Raw genomic sequence first — 18,669 nt, 5'->3', positions numbered from 1 at the left:
CACAAAGAGGACACCAAACTTAGAACTTTTGTGAATCAAAAAGGGACTAAGAACAAGAAAAATTCGAAATTTAAAAGAAAAACAAAAGCATGCAATTGACACCAAACTTAAAATATGAAACTAGACTCAACTAAAAGACTCTAAACCAACAAAAATAGTCCTAATCTAAGCAACAAGATAAGCCGTCAGTTGTCCAAACTCGAACAATCCCCGGCAACGGCGCCAAAAACTTGGTGCACGAAATTGCAATAACACTTTTGCAATCCCGCACAACTAACCAGCAAGTGCACTGGGTCGTCCAAGTAATACCTTGCGTGAGCAAGGGTCGATCCCACGGAGATTGTCGGCTTGAAGCAAGCTATGGTTATCTTGTAAATCTTAGTCAGGAGATCAGAAATTATCAGGATTGATTGTGAAAAGCAAAAGAACATGAAATGGTTACTTGTTTTGCAGTAATGGAGAATAGGTTGGGGTTTTGGAGATGCTCCATCTTCTGAATCTCTGCTTTCCTACTGTCTTCTTCATCAAACACGCAAGTCTCCTTCCATGGCAAGCTCATGTAGGGTTTCACCGTTGTCAATGGCTACCTCCCATCCTCGCAGTGAAAGCTAATGCACGCACTCTGTCACAGTACTGCCAATCACCGGTTTGGTTCCCTCCCCTACCGGAATAGAATCCCTCTTTTGCGTCTGTCACTAATGCCCAGTAGGTTACAGGTTTGAAGCACGTCACAGTCATTCAATCATTGAATCCTACTCAGAATACCACAGACAAGGTTTAGACCTTCCGGATTCTCTTGAATGCTGCCATCAGGTCCTGCCTATACCACGAAGATTCCGATTAAAGAACCCAAGAGATAACTACTCAATCTAAGATAGAACAGAGGTGGTTGTCAGGCACATATTCATGGTTGAGAATGATGATGATTGTCACGGATCATCACATTCATCCGGATTAAGAACAAGTGTTATCTTAGAATCGAAGCAAGCATGATTGAATAAGAAACAGTAGTAATTGCATTAATCCATCAAGACACAGCAGAGCTCCTCACCCCCAACCATGGGGTTTAGAGGCTCATACTGTGGAAAGAAACGTGTACAAAATGTTATGGGGTTATAAGGTACGGATACAATGTCAAAAGATCCTATAAGTAGTAAACTAGTGTCCTAAGGTTTACAGAAATGAGTAAATGACAGAAAAATCCACTTCCGGGCCCACTTGGTGTGTGCTTGGGCTGAGCAATGAAGGAATTTCGTGTAGAGACCTTTTCTGGAGTTAAACGCCAGCTTTCATGCCAGTTTGGGCGTTTAACTCCAAATTTTATGCCAGTTCCGGCGTTTAACGCTGGAATTTCTGTAGGTGACTTTGAGCGCCGGTTTGGGCCATCAAATCTTGGGCAAAGTATGGACTATTATATATTGCTGGAAAGCCCAGGATGTCTAATTTCCAATGCCGTTGAGAGCGCGCCAATTGGGCTTCTGTAGCTCCAGAAAATCCACTTCGAGTGCAGGGAGGTCAGAATCCAACAGCATCTGCAGTCCTTTTCAGTCTCTGGATCAGATTTTTGCTCAGGACCCTCAATTTCAGTCAGAAAATACCTGAAATCACAGAAAAACACACAAACTCATAGTAAAGTCCAGAAAAGTGAATTTTAATTAAAAACTAATAAAAAATATACTAAAAACTAACTAAAAGATACCAAAAACATACTAAAAACAATGCCAAAAAGCATACAAATTATCCGCTCATCAATCTCCTTGCATCATGGGCAAGTTGAATGCCAACCTCACATTTTCCAGACTAAAATCCAAGTATTTCCCCCGAACCATAGTAAACCAATTCTTTGGGTTCGGGTTCACACTTTGATCATGGTTCTTGGTGATCCATGCATTGGCATAGAACTCTTGAACCATTAAGATTCTGACTTGTTGAATGGGGTTGGTAAGAAGTTCCCAACCTCTTCTTCGGATCTCATGTCGGATCTCCGGATATTCACTCTTTTTGAGTGAAAAAGGGACCTCGGGGATCACCTTCTTCAAGGCCACAACTTCATAGAAGTGGTCTTGATGCATCCTTGAGATGAATCTCTCCATCTCCCATGACTCGGAGGTGGAAGCTTTTGCCTTCCCTTTCCTCTTTCTAGAGGTTTCTCCGGCCTTGGATGCCATAAATGGTTATGGAAAAACAAAAAGCAATGCTTTTACCACACCAAACTTAAAAGGTTTGCTCGTCCTCGAGCAAAAGAAGAAAGAAGAGAGTAGAAGAAGAAGAAATGAGGAAGAAGGGAATGGCTTTGTGTTCGGCCAAAGAGGGGAGAAGTGGTGTTTAGGTTCTGTGAAAATGAAGGAGTGAAGAAGGGTTTATATAGGAGAGGGGGGACTCATGGTTCGGTCATGTATGGGTGGGTTTGGGAGGGAAAGTGGTTTGAATTTGAAAGGTGAGGTAGGTGGGGTTTTATGAAGGATGGATGTGAGTGGTGAAGAGAAAGATGGGATTTGATAGGTGAAGGGTTTTTGGGGAAGAGGTGTTGAGGTGATTGGTGAATGGGTGAAGAAGAAAGAGCGTGGTGGGGTTGGTGGGGATCCTGTGGGGTCCACAGATCCTGAGGTGTCAAGGAAAAGTCATCCCTGCACCAAGTGGCAAGAAAATTTTCGTTTTGTGCCAAATCTGGCGTTAAACGCCGGGCTGGTGCCCATTTCTGGCGTTTAACGCCAGGTTCTTGCCCTTTCCTGGCGTTTAACGCCAGTCTGGTGCCCCTTTCTGGCGTTAAACGCCCAGAATGGTGCCAGACTGGGCGTTAAACGCCCAACTGCTAGCCTTACTGGCGTTTAAACGCCAGCAACATCTTCCTCCAGGGTGTGCTGTTTTTCTTTCTGTTTTTTATTCTATTTTTGCTTTTTCAATTGATTTTGTGACTTCTCATGATCATCAACCTACAGAAAACATAAAATAACAAAGGGAAATAGATAAAATATAATAAGATTGGGTTGCCTCCCAACAAGTGCTTCTTTAATGTCAGTAGCTTGACAGAGGGCTCTCATGGAGCCTCACATTTTCTCAGAGCAATGTTGGAACCTCCCAACACCAAACTTAGAGTTTGAATGTGGGGGTTCAACACCAAACTTAGAGTTTGGTTGTGGCCTCCCAACACCAAACTTAGAGTTTGACTGTGGGGGCTCTGTTTGACTCTGATTTGAGAGAAGCTCTTCATGCTTCCTCTCCATGGTGACAGAGGGATATCCTTGAGCCTTAAACACAAAGGCTTCTTCATTCACTTGAATGATCAATTCTCCTCTGTCCACATCAATCACAGCCTTTGCTGTGGCTTGGAAGGGTCTGCCAAGGATGATGGATTCATCCTTGCACTTCCCAGTCTCTAGGACTATGAAATTAGCAGGGATGTAATGGTCTTCAATCTTCACCAAAACATCCTCTACAAGTCCATAGGCTTGTTTTCTTGAATTGTCTGCCATCTCTAGTGAGATTCTTGCAGCTTGTACCTCAAAGATCCCTAGCTTCTTCATTACAGAGAGAGGCATGAGGTTCACACTTGACCCTAAGTCACACAGAGCCTTCTTGAAGGTCATGGTGCCTATGGTACAAGGTATTGAAAACTTCCCAGGATCTTGTCTCTTTTGAGGTAATTTCTGCCTAGACAAGTCATCCAGTTCTTTGGTGAGCAAAGGAGGTTTGTTCTCCCAAGTCTCATTTCCAAATAACTTGTCATTTAGCTTCATGATTGCTCCAAGGTATTTAGCAACTTGCTCTTCAGTGACATACTCATCCTCTTCAGAGGAAGAATACTCCTCAGAGCTCATGAATGGCAGAAGTAAGTCCAATGGAATCTCTATGGTCTCATTTTGAGCCTCAGATTCCCATGGTTCCTCATTGGGGAACTCAGTGGAGGCTAGTGCACGCCCATTGAGGTCTTCCTCAGTGGCGTTCACTGCCTCTTCCTCCTCTCCAAATTCGGCCATGTTGATGGCCTTGCACTCTCCTTTTAGATTTTCTTCTGTATTGCTTGGAAGAGTACTAGGAGGGAGTTCAGTAATTTTCTTGCTCAGCTGTCCCACTTGTGCCTCCAAATTCCTAATGGAGGACCTTGTTTCAGTCATGAAACTTTGAGTGGTTTTGATTAGATCAGAGACCATGGTTACTAAATCAGAGTGGCTCTGCTTAGAATTCTCTGTCTGTTGCTGAGAAGATGATGGAAAAGGCTTGCTATTGCTAAACCTGTTTCTTCCACCATTATTGTTATTGAAACCTTGTTGAGGTCTCTCTTGATCCTTCCATGAGAAATTTGGGTGATTTCTCCATGAAGAATTATAGGTGTTTCCATAGGGTTCTCCTAGGTAATTCACCTCTTCCATTGAAGGGTTCTCAAGATCATAGGCTTCTTCTTCAGATGAAGCATCCTTAGTACTGCTTGGTGCATTTTGCATTCCAGACAGACTTTGAGAAATCAAGTTGACTTGCTGAGTCAATATTTTGTTCTGAGCCAATATGGCATTCAGAGTATCAATCTCAAGAACTCCTTTCTTCTGATTTGTCCCATTGTTCACAGGATTCCTTTCAGAAGTATACATGAATTGGTTATTTGCAACCATTTCAATTAGTTCTTGAGCTTCTGCAGGCGTCTTCTTCAGATGAAGAGATCCTCCAGCAGAGCTATCCAAAGACATCTTGGATAGTTCAGACAGACCATAATAGAAAATACCTATGGTGCTCCATTCAGAAAGCATGTCAGAGGGACATTTTCTGATTAATTGTTTGTATCTTTCCCAAGCTTCATAGAGGGACTCACCTTCCTTCTGTCTGAAGGTTTGGACTTCCACTCTAAGCTTACTCAATTTTTGAGGTGGAAAGAACTTTGCCAAGAAGGCATTGACTAGCTTTTCCCAAGAGTTCAGGCTGTCTTTAGGTTGTAAGTCCAACCATATTCTTGCTCTGTCTCTTACAGCAAAAGGGAATAGCATAAGTCTGTAGACCTCAGGGTCAACCCCATTAGTCTTGACAGTGTCACAGATTTGCAAGAATTCAGCTAAGAACTGATGAGGATCTTCCAATGGAAGTCCATGGAACTTGCAATTCTGTTGCATTAGAGAAACTAATTGAGGCTTAAGCTCAAAGTTGTTTGCTCCAATGGCAGGGATAGAGATGCTTCTCCCATAGAAGTCGGGAGTAGGTGCAGTAAAGTCACCCAGCACCTTCCTTGCATTGTTGGCATTGTTGTTATTTTCGGCTGCCATGGGTTCTTCTTCTTTGAAGATTTCTGTCAGGTCCTCTATAGAGAGTTGTGCCTTAGCTTCTCTTAGCTTTTGCTTCAAGGTCCTTTCAGGTTCCGGGTCAGCTTCAATAAGAATGCCTTTATCTTTGTTCCTACTCATATGAAAGAGAAGAGAACAAGAAAATATGGAATCCTCTATGTCACAGTATAGAGATTCCTTGAGGTGTCAGAAGAAAAGAAAAATAGAAGGAAGAAGTAGAGAATTCGAACTTAGTCAGATAGAGTTCGAATTGTGCATTGAGGAGGAGTGTTACTCCATAAATAGAAGGATGTGAGAAGAGGGGAAGAGATTTTTTCGAAAATTAAATTAAAAAGATTTTAAAACATTTTGAAAAATTGATTGATAATTTTCGAAAACTACAAGTGGGAAAGAAATTAAGTGATTTTTGAAAAAGATTTTGAAAAAGATATGATTGAAAACTATTTTTAAAAAGATATGGTTATCAAATTGACCACTAAGGGTTCTCAAATCACCAATTCAATGAGACCCAATGACTCAAGATCACTCAACTCCCTTAGCCTAGGCCAAGAGTAAGAAAACTACTCAAAAACTAGAGGAAATATTTTATCAAACACCTAGAATGCAAGAAAGGTAACATCACCAAATGAAAGAATTAATAAAAGTTATAACTAACAAAAGCAAGGAATCAACAATAACAAGTGAAGTAAACATCAAAAGACATAGAAATATAAAATTGCATGAGAAGAAATTGAGATCCAACAATTGCTCATAAACATAAAAGAGAGCAAAACAAGAAATTAACAAGAGAAACTAAGAAGATTAAGACAATAGAACACTAAAATATAAAGAGAATTGAAATCAAAACAAGAATTGAAAGATAAAATTGAAAGAATTAAACCTAAACTACCCTAAATTCTAGAGAGAAGGGAGAGCTTCTCTCTCTAGAATTCTACCTATAACATGATGCCAAAAACTAAACTATGACTTCTTGGTTGATTCTCCCCTCAATCCTTAGGTTCAATAGCATCAGAAATGAGTTGGATTGGACTCAAAATGCTTCAGAAATTGCTGGCCACAAGTTGCCTTTAGTGAGTCACGTGCAGCAACCTACACGTGTGCGTGATGCATGCGTACGCGTCTCTAAACGCCATGAAACTATAGCAAATTTTATATTATTTTTAAGCCCCGGATGTTAGCTTTCCAATAGAACTAGAACCGTCTCATTTTGACCTCTGTAGCTCATGTTATGATCGATTGAGTGCGAAGAAGTCAGAATTGACATCTTTGCGGTTCCTTCATTTCTTCATGAGTTCTCCCACTTTGCATGCTTTTCCTTCATTCCTTCAATCCAATCTTTGCCTTCTAAACCTAAAATCACTTAACAAACATATCAACGCATCGAATGGAATTAAAGTGAATTAAATTTAGCTATTTTAAGGCCTAAAAAGCATGTTTTCACACTTAAGTACAAATTTAGGGAGAATTACAAAACCATGCTATTTCATTGAATAAATATGAGAAAAGTTGATAAAACCTCCCAAATTAAGCACAAGATAAACCACAAAATTGGGGTTTCTCAGTCTCAGAGACAGAGAAAGAGCTACAGATACTGTTGGATTTTGACCTCCATGCACTCGAAGGAGCATTTCTGGAGCTATAGAAGTCCAAAACTGGCATTCAACGCCCGTTCTTAACCCTCTTCCTGATGTTAAACGCCCAAAAGGGAGCAGTTGGCTCCGCCCAAAAAAGAGTCCAAAGCTGGTGTTCAACGCCCAAGAAAGGTACTAGTACGTGGAGTCACCCCTAGCTCAGCCCAAACACTCACCAAGTGAGTCTCAGAAGTGGATTTTTGCACTAAAAGACTATTCTACCCTATTTTTGTAATCCTTAGTTATTAGATTAGTATATATAGATAAGAGTTCACCTTTGTTAGGAGCTCTTGGCCACTCTACACGTTTTACATTACTTTTCTGTAAGGTATGAGCAACTAAACCTCCTAGGTTAAGGTTAGGAGCTCTGCTAATTCTTATGCATTAATAGTATCACTATTCTATTTCAATCTATGCTTGGTTCCATTCTAAGATGTATCTTCGTTCATCATCCTAATAAATTGGGAGTGTAACTTGACCATAATTCCTATTCTACATGGGTTCTTGCGAGTCCTTGACGGGATAGTATTGAACCACAAGCTTGATTATACATCTCTTAGAATGCTAATCCACGACTTCGTTGGGGACTTGGAGACATCAGTTTAGCCAAGGTACGGGGCAATTAGGGCCTTTATGGTATAGGCTAGAATCTTGGAGCAACATTCTCTGATCCGGAAGATCCGACCTTATCTGTGGCGTTTTGAGTAGGATCACCAAGGGAATGGACTACAGGAGCTTCACCCCTGTCTAGATTGGATGACCACTGACCTGGCATTTGATCTGAAGTAGAGGAGATTAATGACCGTTGACCTGGCGTTAATCACTTACAGCCTGCCATGGAATGAATCATCAAAAGTTAAAGTAGATAGTGAGAAAAGTTGATCCAGAAGGAGGAAGCATCTCCGAAGCCTCAACCATTCTCTTATTACTGAATTCACACCAATTAAGTAATTCTATCTTTATTCTGTTTTTATGCGTTTTTCCACAACAACTATATTTTCTATTCGTCTGACTAAGGTCTACAAGGTAGCCATTGCTTGCTCAATCCGATAATCTCTGTGAGATCGACCCTCACTCACCTGAGATATTACTTGGATGACCCGGTGCACTTGCCGGACTATCTATGCGAATATTGTAGAGTCAATTTTGCACACCAATGACAAAAGATAATTTTATCCTAATACAACAAAACAAAAATAACAATTTCAAGTCCTAGAAAGCTGAAATCTAAAAATATTGGATCAATACAAGAAGTGTTAAGTAATATTTGGGCTAAAATTGGTTGGAGTTACAACCCAATATAAAAAGTAATTTAGGTGCAAAACTTGGAGAGAAAATAAAAAATAATGATAATATTCTAGAATAAATGATTAGGATAAAAATGAATGATAAGAACAATATTACAATAGTACACTTGGTATAATCACAATAAAGAAAATGGCAAAACAGATGATAAGAACAAATCTCAGTAGCACACTTGTCTAAATCAAAAGACATACTTAAAACATAGAAGAAAAATGGAGCAACTAGCATAACAGGCTGAATTGACATCCTTACAACAGTATTTAAAATATCAAAAACTACATATATATATTGCAATTTCAGAGTTTGAAACAGAGAAAAGAGAGTTGGGAAAATGGGTTTATGAGCATCATATTTCTCTCTCTTTTTTTCCTCTTCTCATTAGGTTTTTTGTCTGAAATAAGAGTCATATCTCTTATTTTTCAGAATTTGAGTTCAAATGATGACACTCTATTAAAGACTATAAAATTTAGAATTCAAATGATAAAAAGAGAGAAGAATTTTAATATCATCAAATTTTTTATTGGAGCATTCTCTTTTTCTCACATCTTCTGCTTGAATAGAAGTTTCTTAATGTTCTCTTTTATTAGAAAGATAGTCTTAGGATGTATTAACTAGTCTCAAAGTATTTTTCTTTTATCTTGTCTATCTCTTTTTTATAATAGAGAATAAAAAAATACTAAGCAAATGAGAAATATGAAAGAGTTATAAATTGAAAAAGACAAAAGAAATAACAAGGTTCAGAAAATCGGACCGATCATCAAACCGCTCTAGCTACTGGTTTACTGGTCCAACCGGTTCAATTGGTAGTTTATCCGAAAGAACCGTTTTAGAATAAAATAATAAATAAATTATAAATAAACATCATAAAATATAATTATAGTATAAATCTTAAATATCTTCTAAATTTAAAACACTATATAAAATGTCAACCAAATCCATATAATTTTATCAAAATACAAAGTTAAATAGTGAAAAGAGCAATGGTGCAAACAGCAACAGTACAACTAGAAATAATCATTAATCGCTCCTAAATTAATTCAAAACAATAGCATAACAAATAATCACCCCTAAATTAATTTAAAACAGTAGCATAACAAAATCACTAATCACAAATCACAAATCACTTATCACAAACTCAAAATTCAAAACACTCAATGCCATAAATCCATAACAAAATAGTAGCATAAGTGCATAACAAGTTAACAACAGCAGCTTAACAAGTCACTAATCAGTAATCACAAATTCCAAACTCAAATCAGCAGCATTGATCAAACTAAATTTATACCAGCTACCTTCAATTTATTTTTGTATTTGCAACCCCTTGTTCTATTTTGTAGTTTTGCTTCCTTCCACTTGATCAAATTAGATGTATTGAATCCAATTGCCAACCCTTCATCCAATGGCATAGCCCCCTTAATTGAAAGCCGTAATTTGGTGCAGCCCCACTTTCCCATTAATGTCTCCCACTTCCATCTATATATACATAGATTATATTATTATGCTAAACCATACATTGTTAAACTAGAGGCAGAGGTTGCATATTCAACTTGACAAAAATGTCAGAACTTCCATTTCCACTAACCTCAAAAATTCAACCTTAAATTCCTGAAAACAGAGTAACACTGACTCAACTTTAAACTAACCTCAAATCAGTAAATTAGTAATTACAAATTCCAAATTTAAATCAGCAACATTACAAAAGACCTAAAAAATCACAAATCACAAATTCAACTTCAAATTCCTAAAATAGAGTAACACAGACTCAACTTTCCATTAACCTTAAATCAGTAAATTAGTAATCACAAATTCCAAACTCAAATCAGCAGCATTACAAAAATTATAAAATAGCAACCAGCAACCAACAACCAGAAATTACAAATGTAACAACCCAGGCCACCCGCTAGCACGATATTGTCCGCTTTGGCACACAAGACCTCACGATTTTGCCTTTAACGATAGGGATACTAGCCGAAGACCCCAAACTCACTCGTCAAAACGCGTCATGCTAGGGAGAGATATCCACACCCTTATAAAGCATGCTTCGTTCCCCTCTCCAACCGATGTGGGCCTTACAATCCACCCCCCTAAGGGAGCCCAGCGCCCTCGCTGGCACATCGATCCAGGTTCTGGCTCTCATACCATCTGTAACAGCCCAAGCCACCGCTAGCATGATATTGTCTGCTTTGGCACACAAGACCTCACGGTTTTGCCTTTGACGATAGGGATGCTAGCCGAAGCCCCCCACACTCACTCGTCAAAACGCGTCATGCTAGGGAGAGGTATCCACACCCTTATAAGGCATGCTTCGTTCCCCTCCCCAACCGATGTGGGCCTTACAACAAAACAGCAATTACAAAGTTAAAAACATAACTGAAATTACAAAGAGCTTCCATTATGGCAAAACTCCAATCACTCTGATTCTCACAATAGTAATAGCAATAGCAACAAGCAACAGCATCAGATTCCGCAATCAATCATCCAAAAACTAAATCAAATCAATCGCATAGTAAATTAATTGCAAGAACCCTCCGTATGGAAAATCAAATTCGAGCAAAACCACACAAATTAAAACAACCAACAAATCAGTGCACCCAAGCAGCTTGCAGAACAACGCACAAAAATCAAAGTAGTTGATGAGCGGATAATTTGTACGCTTTTTGGCATTGTTTTTAGTATGTTTTTAGTATGATCTAGTTAGTTTTTAGTATATTTTTATTAGTTTTTAGTTAAAATTCACTTTTCTGGACTTTACTATGAGTTTGTGTGTTTTTCTGTGATTTCAGGTATTTTCTGGCTGAAATTGAGGGACCTGAGCAAAAATCTGATTCAGAGACTCAAAAGGACTGCAGATGCTGTTGGATTCTGACCTCCCTGCACTCGAAGTGGATTTTCTGGAGCTACAGAAGCCCAATTGGCGCGCTCTCAACGGCGTTGGAAAGTAGACATCCTGGGCTTTCTAGCAATATATGATAGTCCATACTTTGCCCAAGATTTGATGGCCCAAACCGGCGTTCAAAGTCACCTACAGAAATTCCAGCGTTAAACGCCGGAACTGGCACCTAATTGGGAGTTAAACGCCCAAACTGGCACTAAAGCTGGCGTTTAACTCCAAGGAGAGTCTCTACACGAAAATGCTTCATTGCTCAGCCCAAGCACACACCATGTGGGCCCGGAAGTGGATTTTTATGTCATTTACTCATCTTTGTACACCTTAGGCTACTAGTTTTCTATAAGTAGGACCTTTTACTATTGTATTTTCATCTTTTGATCATGTTTTGATGATTGAACCCTCATTGGGAGGCTGGCCTCACGGCCATGCCTAGACCTTGTTCTTATGTATTTTCAACGGTGGAGTTTCTACACACCATAGATTAAGGTGTGGAGCTCTGCTGTACCTCGAGTATTAATGCAATTACTATTGTTCTTCTATTCAATTCTGCTTGTTCTTTGTCCAAGATATCACTTGTTATTCAACTTGACGAAGGTGATGATTGACGCCCATCATCATTCTCACCCATGAACAAAGTGACTGACAACCACTCTTGTTCTACAAGCATCTGAGGCTTAGTGAATATCTCTTGGATTTCTGATTGCACGATGCATGGTTGATCGCCTGACAACCGAGTGCTCGCCTGACAAACGAGCCAGCCATTCCGTGAGATCAGAGTCTTCGTGGTATAGGCGAGAACTGATGGCGGCATTCAAGAGAATCCGGAAGGTCTAACCTTGTCTGTGGTATTCTGAGTAGGATTCAATGATTGAATGACTGTGACGTGCTTCAAACTCCTAGCAGGCTAGGGCGTTAGTGACAGACGCAAAAGTATCAATGGATATTATTCCGGCCTGAACGAGAACCGACAGATGATTAGCCTATGCTGTGACAGAGCATCAGGGACGTATTTTCACTGAGAGGATGGGAGGTAGCTGCTGACAACAGTGAAACCCTACACGAGCTTGCCATGGAAAGGAGTAAGAAGGATTGGATGAAGGCAGTAGGAAAGCAGAGAGACGGAAGGGAAGGCATCTTCATACACTTGTCTGAAGCTCTTACACCAATGATATACATAAGTATCTCTATCTTTATCTTTATGCTTTATTCGTTTATCTCTACACCCATTTGAGTCTGCCTGACTAAGATTTACAAGGTGACCATAGCTTGCTTCATACCAACAATCTCCGTGGGATCGACCCTTACTCGCGTAAGGTTTATTACTTGGACGACCCAGTGCACTTGCTGGTTAGTTGTGTGAAGTTGTGTTTATGCCATGGTATTGAGCACCAAGTCTTTGGAGCCATTACTAGGGATTGTTTATGTTTTGAAAAGTGTTGATCACAATTTCGCACACCAAGTTTTTGGCGCCGTTGCCGGGGATTGTTCTTGTGTATGGACAACTAACGGTTCATCTTGTTGCTTAGATTAGGCATTTATTTTTTTTTCGAAATTCTTGAAGATGAATTCTAGAGTTTCATGATGATTTGTTGAAATCTGGCTGGCTGAAAAGCCATGTCTAATCTTATTGGACCGAGGTTTCAACTGATCATCACAATAGCTTGTTGATCTCTATCAATCTTGCTATTGGAGCAATGATCTGCTAAGGCTTGGCTGGCCATTGGCCATGTCTAGTGTTTTGGACCGAAGCTTTCTTTGAAAGCTTGGCTGGCTGTGAAGCCATGTCTAATTCCTGGACCGGAGTCTTAGACTAGCATTGCACTGATTCTTGGAATTCTCATTAAGAATTTTGATATCTTTTTCCACTTAATTTTCGAAAAATACAAAAAAAAAATCACAAAATCATAAAAACCAAAAAGATTTTATGTTTAGTGCTTAAGTCTAGTGTCTCATCTTAAGTTTGGTGTCAATTACATGCATTCATTCATGTGTCTTAAGGATCTTCAAGTAATTCTTGATGATTTCTTACTCTGATCTTTGAATTCTTTTGGCTTGAGTGTTTATGTGTCTCATATAGTGTCAGCAGTATACAAACTGCTAAGTTTGGTGTCTTGCATGCATTGTTATTTGATTCTTGTTGCATTCTGATTATTAAAAATCCAAAAATATTTTCTATTTGTGTCTTTTCAAGTCAATAATACAAGGAATTGAAGATTCAGAACATACTGCAGAGGAATTATACAGAAAAAGCTGAGCATTCAAAAATACCCAGTGAAGAAGGCAGACTGGCGTTTAAACGCCAGCCAGGGTACCTGGTTGGGCGTTTAACGCCCAAAAAGGGTGCATTTTGGGCGTTAAACGCCAGAATGTATACCATTCTGGGCGTTTAACGCCAGGATGGTGCTAGGGGGAGAATTTTGTTTTCAAATCAATTTTTTTTTCAAGTTTTCAAAGTTTTTCAAAATCAAATCTTTTTCAAATCATATCTTTTCAATCAAATGTTTTCAAAATCAATTTCTTTCTTTTTCAAAGATACTTACTAACAATTAATGATTTGATTGAACATTTTTTGCCTTTTCTGTTAAGGAAGGTTTTATGTTTGAATCATATCTTTTCTTGTTAGGCAAGTCATTAATTTTCAAAATCAAATCTTTTAAAATTGTTTTCAAAACATATCTTTTAAAAAATTGTTTTCAAATCATATCTTCTCAATCACATCTTTTTAAAACCATAACTTTTCAATCAAATCCTTTTTACCACATCTTTTTCAAAATAGTTTTCAATCAAATCTTTTTAATTTCTAATTTCAAAATCTTTTTCAAAAATCCCTTGATTTCTTTTCCACTTTCAATTTTCGAAAATTATCAACATTTTTTTATTTAATTTTCGAAAATTCTCTTCCTTCCTCCCACATCCTTCTATTTATGGAGTACCACTCCTTCTCAATGCACAATTCGAACCTTATCTAATTAAAGTTCGAATTCTTCTTCTCCTTCTTCTTCTATTTTTCTTTTCCTCTGACACCTCAAGGAATCTCTATACTGTGACATAGAGGATTCCATATTTTCTTGTTCTCTTCTCTTTCATATGAGCAGGAGCAGAGACAAAGGCATTCTTGTTGAAGCTGATCCTGAACCTGAAAGGACCTTGAAGAGAAAGCTAAGAGAAGCCAAAGCACAACTCTCTTTAAAGGACCTGACCGAATTCTTCAAAGAGGAAGAAGACATGGCAGCCGAAAACAACAACAATGCCAACAATGCAAGGAAGGTGCTGGGTGACTTTACTGCACCTACTCCCGACTTCTATGGGAGAAGCATCTCTATCCCTGCCATTGGAGCAAACAACTTTGAGTTTAAGCCTCAATTAGTTTCTCTAATGCAACAGAATTGTAAGTTCCATGGACTTCCAATGGAAGATCCTCATCAGTTCTTAGCTGAATTCTTGCAAATCTGTGACACAGTCAAGACTAATGGGGTAGACCCTGAGGTCTATAGACTGATGCTATTCCCTTTTGCTGTAAGAGACAGAGCTAGAATATGGTTGGACTCTCAACCTAAAGAAAGCCTGGACTCTTGGGAAAAGCTAGTCAATGCCTTCTTGGCAAAGTTCTTTCCACCACAAAGATGGAGTAAGCTTAGAGTGGAGGTCCAAACCTTCAGACAGAAGGATGGAGAATCCCTCTATGAAGCTTGGGAAAGATACAAACAATTAATCAGAAGATGTCCCTCAGACATGCTTTCTGAATGGAGCATCATAGGTATCTTCTATGATGGTCTCTCTGAACTATCCAAGATGTCTTTGGATAGCTCGGCTGGAGGATCTCTTCATCTGACGAAGACGCCTACAGAGGCTCAAGAGCTGATTGAAATGGTTGCAAATAACCAATTCATGTACACTTCTGAAAGGAATCCTGTGAACAATGGGACTAGTCAGAAGAAAGGAGTTCTTGAGATTGACACTCTGAATGCCATACTGGCTCAGAATAAAATATTGACTCAACAAGTCAATTTGATTTCTCAAAGTTTGTCTGGAATGCAAAATGCACCAAACAGTACTAAGGATGCTTCATCTGAGGAAGAAGCTTATGATCCTGAGAACCCTTCAATGGAAGAGGTGAATTACCTAGGAGAACCCTATGGAAACACCTATAATTCTTCATGGAGAAATCACCCAAATTTCTCATGGAAGAATCAAGATATCCCTCTGTCACCATGGAGATGAAGCTTGAAAAGCTTCCCTCAAATCAGAGACAAATAGAGCCCCCAAAGTCAAACTCTAAGTTTGGTGTTGGGAGGCCACAACCAAACTCTAAGTTTGGTGTTGAACCCCCACATTCAAACTCTAAGTTTGGTGTTGGGAGGTCCCCACATTGCTCTGATCATTTGTAAGGCTCATTGAGAGCCCTCTGTCAAGCTACTGACATTAAAGAAGCGCTTGTTGGGAGGCAACCCAATGATTATATTTTATATATTTTCTTTTGTTATTTTATCTTTTTTGTAGGTTGATGATCATAAGAAGTCACAAAAACAATGAAAAAAAAACAAAAACAGAATGAAAAATAGGAAGAAAAACAGCACACCCTGGAGGAAGAAGCTGCTGGCGTTTAAACGCCAGTAAGCCTAGCAGTTGGGCGTTTAACGCCCAGTCTGGCACCATTCTGGGCGTTTAACGCCAGAAAGGGGCACCAGACTGGCGTTAAACGCCAGAAAAGGGCTAGAACCTGGCGTTAAACGCCAGGAATGGGCACCAGCCCGGCGTTTAACGCCAGAAATGGCTCAAAACGTGAATTTTGATGCCATTTGGTGCAGGGATGACTTTTCCTTGACACCACAGGATCTGTGGACCCCACAGGACCCCACCACCACTCTCTCTCTTCTTCCCCCATTCACCAATCACCTCAATACCTCTTCCCCAAAAACCCCTCACCTATCAACTCCCATCTTTCTCTTCACCACTCACATCCATCCTTCATAAATCCCCACCAACCTCACCCTTCAAATTCAAACCACTTTCCCTCCCAAACCCACCCATACATGGCCGAACTCCTTCTCCCCTCTCTCCTATAAATACCCTTCTTCACTTCTTCATTTTCACACAACCTAAACACCACTTCTCCCCTTTTTTGGCCGAATACACCACCATCTCCCTCTCCCTCATTTCTTCTTCTTCTACTCTCTTATTTCTTCTTTTGCTCGAGGACGAGCAAACATTTTAAGTTTGGTGTGGTAAAAGCGTTGCTTTTTCGTTTTTCCATAACCATTATGGCATCCAAGGCCGGAGAAACCTCTAAAAAGAGGAAAGGGAAGGCAAAAGCTTCCACCTCCGAGTCATGGGAGATGGATAGATTCATCTCAAGGGTGCATCAAGACCACTTCTATGAAGTTGTGGCCTTGAAGAAGGTGATCCCCGAGGTCCCCTTTTCACTCAAAAAGGGTGAATATCCGGAGATCCGCCATGAGATCCGAAGAAGAGGTTGGGAAGTACTTACCAACCCCATTCAACAAGTCGGAATCTTGATGGTTCAAGAATTCTATGCCAATGCATGGATCACCAAGAACCATGATCAAAGTGTGAACCCGGATCCAAAGAATTATCTTACTATGGTTCGGGGGAAATACTTGGATTTTAGTCCGGAAAGTGTGAGGGTAGCGTTCAACTTGCCTATGATGCAAGGAGATGAACACCCTTACACAAGAAGGGTCAACTTTGATCAAAGGTTGGACCAAGTCCTCACAGTTATATGTGAAGAGGGCGCACAATGGAAGAGAGATTCAAGAGGCAAGCCGGTCCAATTGAGAAGGCATGACCTCAAGCCCGTGGCTAGAGGATGGTTAGAGTTCATTCAACGCTCAATCATTCCCACTAGCAACCGGTCCGAAGTTACTCTAGACCGGGCTATCATGATTCATAGCATCATGATTGGAGAAGAAGTGGAAGTTCATGAGGTTATAGCCCAAGAACTCTATAAAGTGGCGGACAAGTCTTCCACCTTAGCAAGGCTAGCCTTTCCCCATCTCATTTGTCACCTCTGTTATTCAGTTGGAGTTGACATAGAAGGAGATACCCCCATTGATGAGGACAAGCTCATCACCAAGAAAAGGATGGAGCACACAAGAGACCCCTCTCATCAAGAGATCCCTGAGATGCCTCAAGGGATGCACTTTCCTCCACAAGACTATTGGGAGCAAGTAAACACCTCCCTAGGAGAACTAAGTTCCAACATGGGACAACTAAGGGTGGAGCATCAAGAACACTCCATTCTCCTCCATGAAATTAGAGAAGATCAAAGAATCATGAGAGAGGAGCAACAAAGACAAGGAAGAGACATTGAGGAGCTCAAGCACTCCATAGGATCTTCAAGAGGAAGAAAGAGCCGCCATCACTAAGGTGGACCCGTTCTTTAATTTCCTTGTTCTTTATTCTTCTGTTTTTCGAATTTTAGTGCTTATGTTTATCCATGTTTGTGTCTTATGATCATTAGTGTCTTAGTGTCTATGCCTTAAAGTTATGAATGTCCTATGAATCCATCACCTTTCTTAAATAAATCGTTCTTAATTGAAAAAGGAAAAGAATTGCATGAATTTTAAATTTTATAACAGTTTAATTATTTTGATGTGGTGGCAACACTTTTATTCTCTGAATGTATGCTTGAACAGTGCATATGTCTTTTGAATTTGTGGTTCATGAATGTTGGCTCTTGAAAGAATGATGAAAAAGGAGACATGTTACTGAGGATCTGAAAAATCATAAAAATGATTCTTGAAGCAAGAAAAAGCAGTGAATACAAAAAAAAAAGAGAAAGAAAGAAAGCAAGCGAAAAAAAAAAGAAAAAAAAATCGAAAAAGAAAGAAAAAGAAAAGAAGAAAGAATAAAGTTGTGATCCAAGGCAAATAAGAGTGTGCTTAAGAACCCCGGACACCTCTAATTGGGGACTTTAGCAAAGCTGAGTCACAATCTGAAAAAGGTTCACCCAATTATGTGTCTGTGGCATGTATGTATCCGGTGGTAATACTGGAAGACAGAGTGCTTTGGGCCACAGCCAAGACTCATAAAGTAGCTGTGTTCAAGAATCATCATACTTAACTAGGAGAATCAATAACACTATCTGGATTCTGAGTTCCTAAAGAAGCCAATCATTCTGAATTCCAAAGGATAAAGTGAGATGCCAAAACTATTCAGAGGCAAAAAGCTAAAAGCCCCGCTCATCTAATTAATACTGATCTTCATAGATGTTTTTGGAGTTCATTGCATATTCTCTTCTTTTTATCTTATTTGATTTTCAGTTGCTTGGGGACAAGCAACAATTTAAGTTTGGTGTTGTGATGAGCGGATAATTTGTACGCTTTTTGGCATTGTTTTTAGTATGTTTTTAGTATGATCTAGTTAGTTTTTAGTATATTTTTATTAGTTTTTAGTTAAAATTCACTTTTCTGGACTTTACTATGAGTTTGTGTGTTTTTCTGTGATTTCAGGTATTTTCTGGCTGAAATTGAGGGACCTGAGCAAAAATCTGATTCAGAGACTCAAAAGGACTGCAGATGCTGTTGGATTCTGACCTCCCTGCACTCGAAGTGGA

General features: G+C 39.5%; 2 non-coding genes across 2 annotated transcripts; one reads left to right on the top strand and one right to left on the bottom strand.

Annotated features, from left to right (window-relative positions):
• The first annotated feature begins 4,736 nt into the window (after positions 1–4,736).
• Positions 4,737–4,844, top strand: LOC130938609 (small nucleolar RNA R71). The gene has a single exon (XR_009069768.1). It is a non-coding gene; the product is annotated as a small nucleolar RNA R71 (small nucleolar RNA).
• Positions 4,845–14,723: 9,879 nt separating this feature from the next.
• LOC130937976 (small nucleolar RNA R71) lies at positions 14,724–14,831 on the bottom strand. The gene has a single exon (XR_009069163.1). It is a non-coding gene; the product is annotated as a small nucleolar RNA R71 (small nucleolar RNA).
• Positions 14,832–18,669: the final 3,838 nt, after the last annotated feature.

Source organism: Arachis stenosperma, chromosome 6 (genome assembly GCF_014773155.1).
Source record: "Arachis stenosperma cultivar V10309 chromosome 6, arast.V10309.gnm1.PFL2, whole genome shotgun sequence".
NCBI lineage: Eukaryota > Viridiplantae > Streptophyta > Magnoliopsida > Fabales > Fabaceae > Arachis > Arachis stenosperma.
The sequence above is the reverse complement of the archived record's forward strand: the minus strand, read 5'-3'. Positions and strand labels throughout refer to the sequence as shown.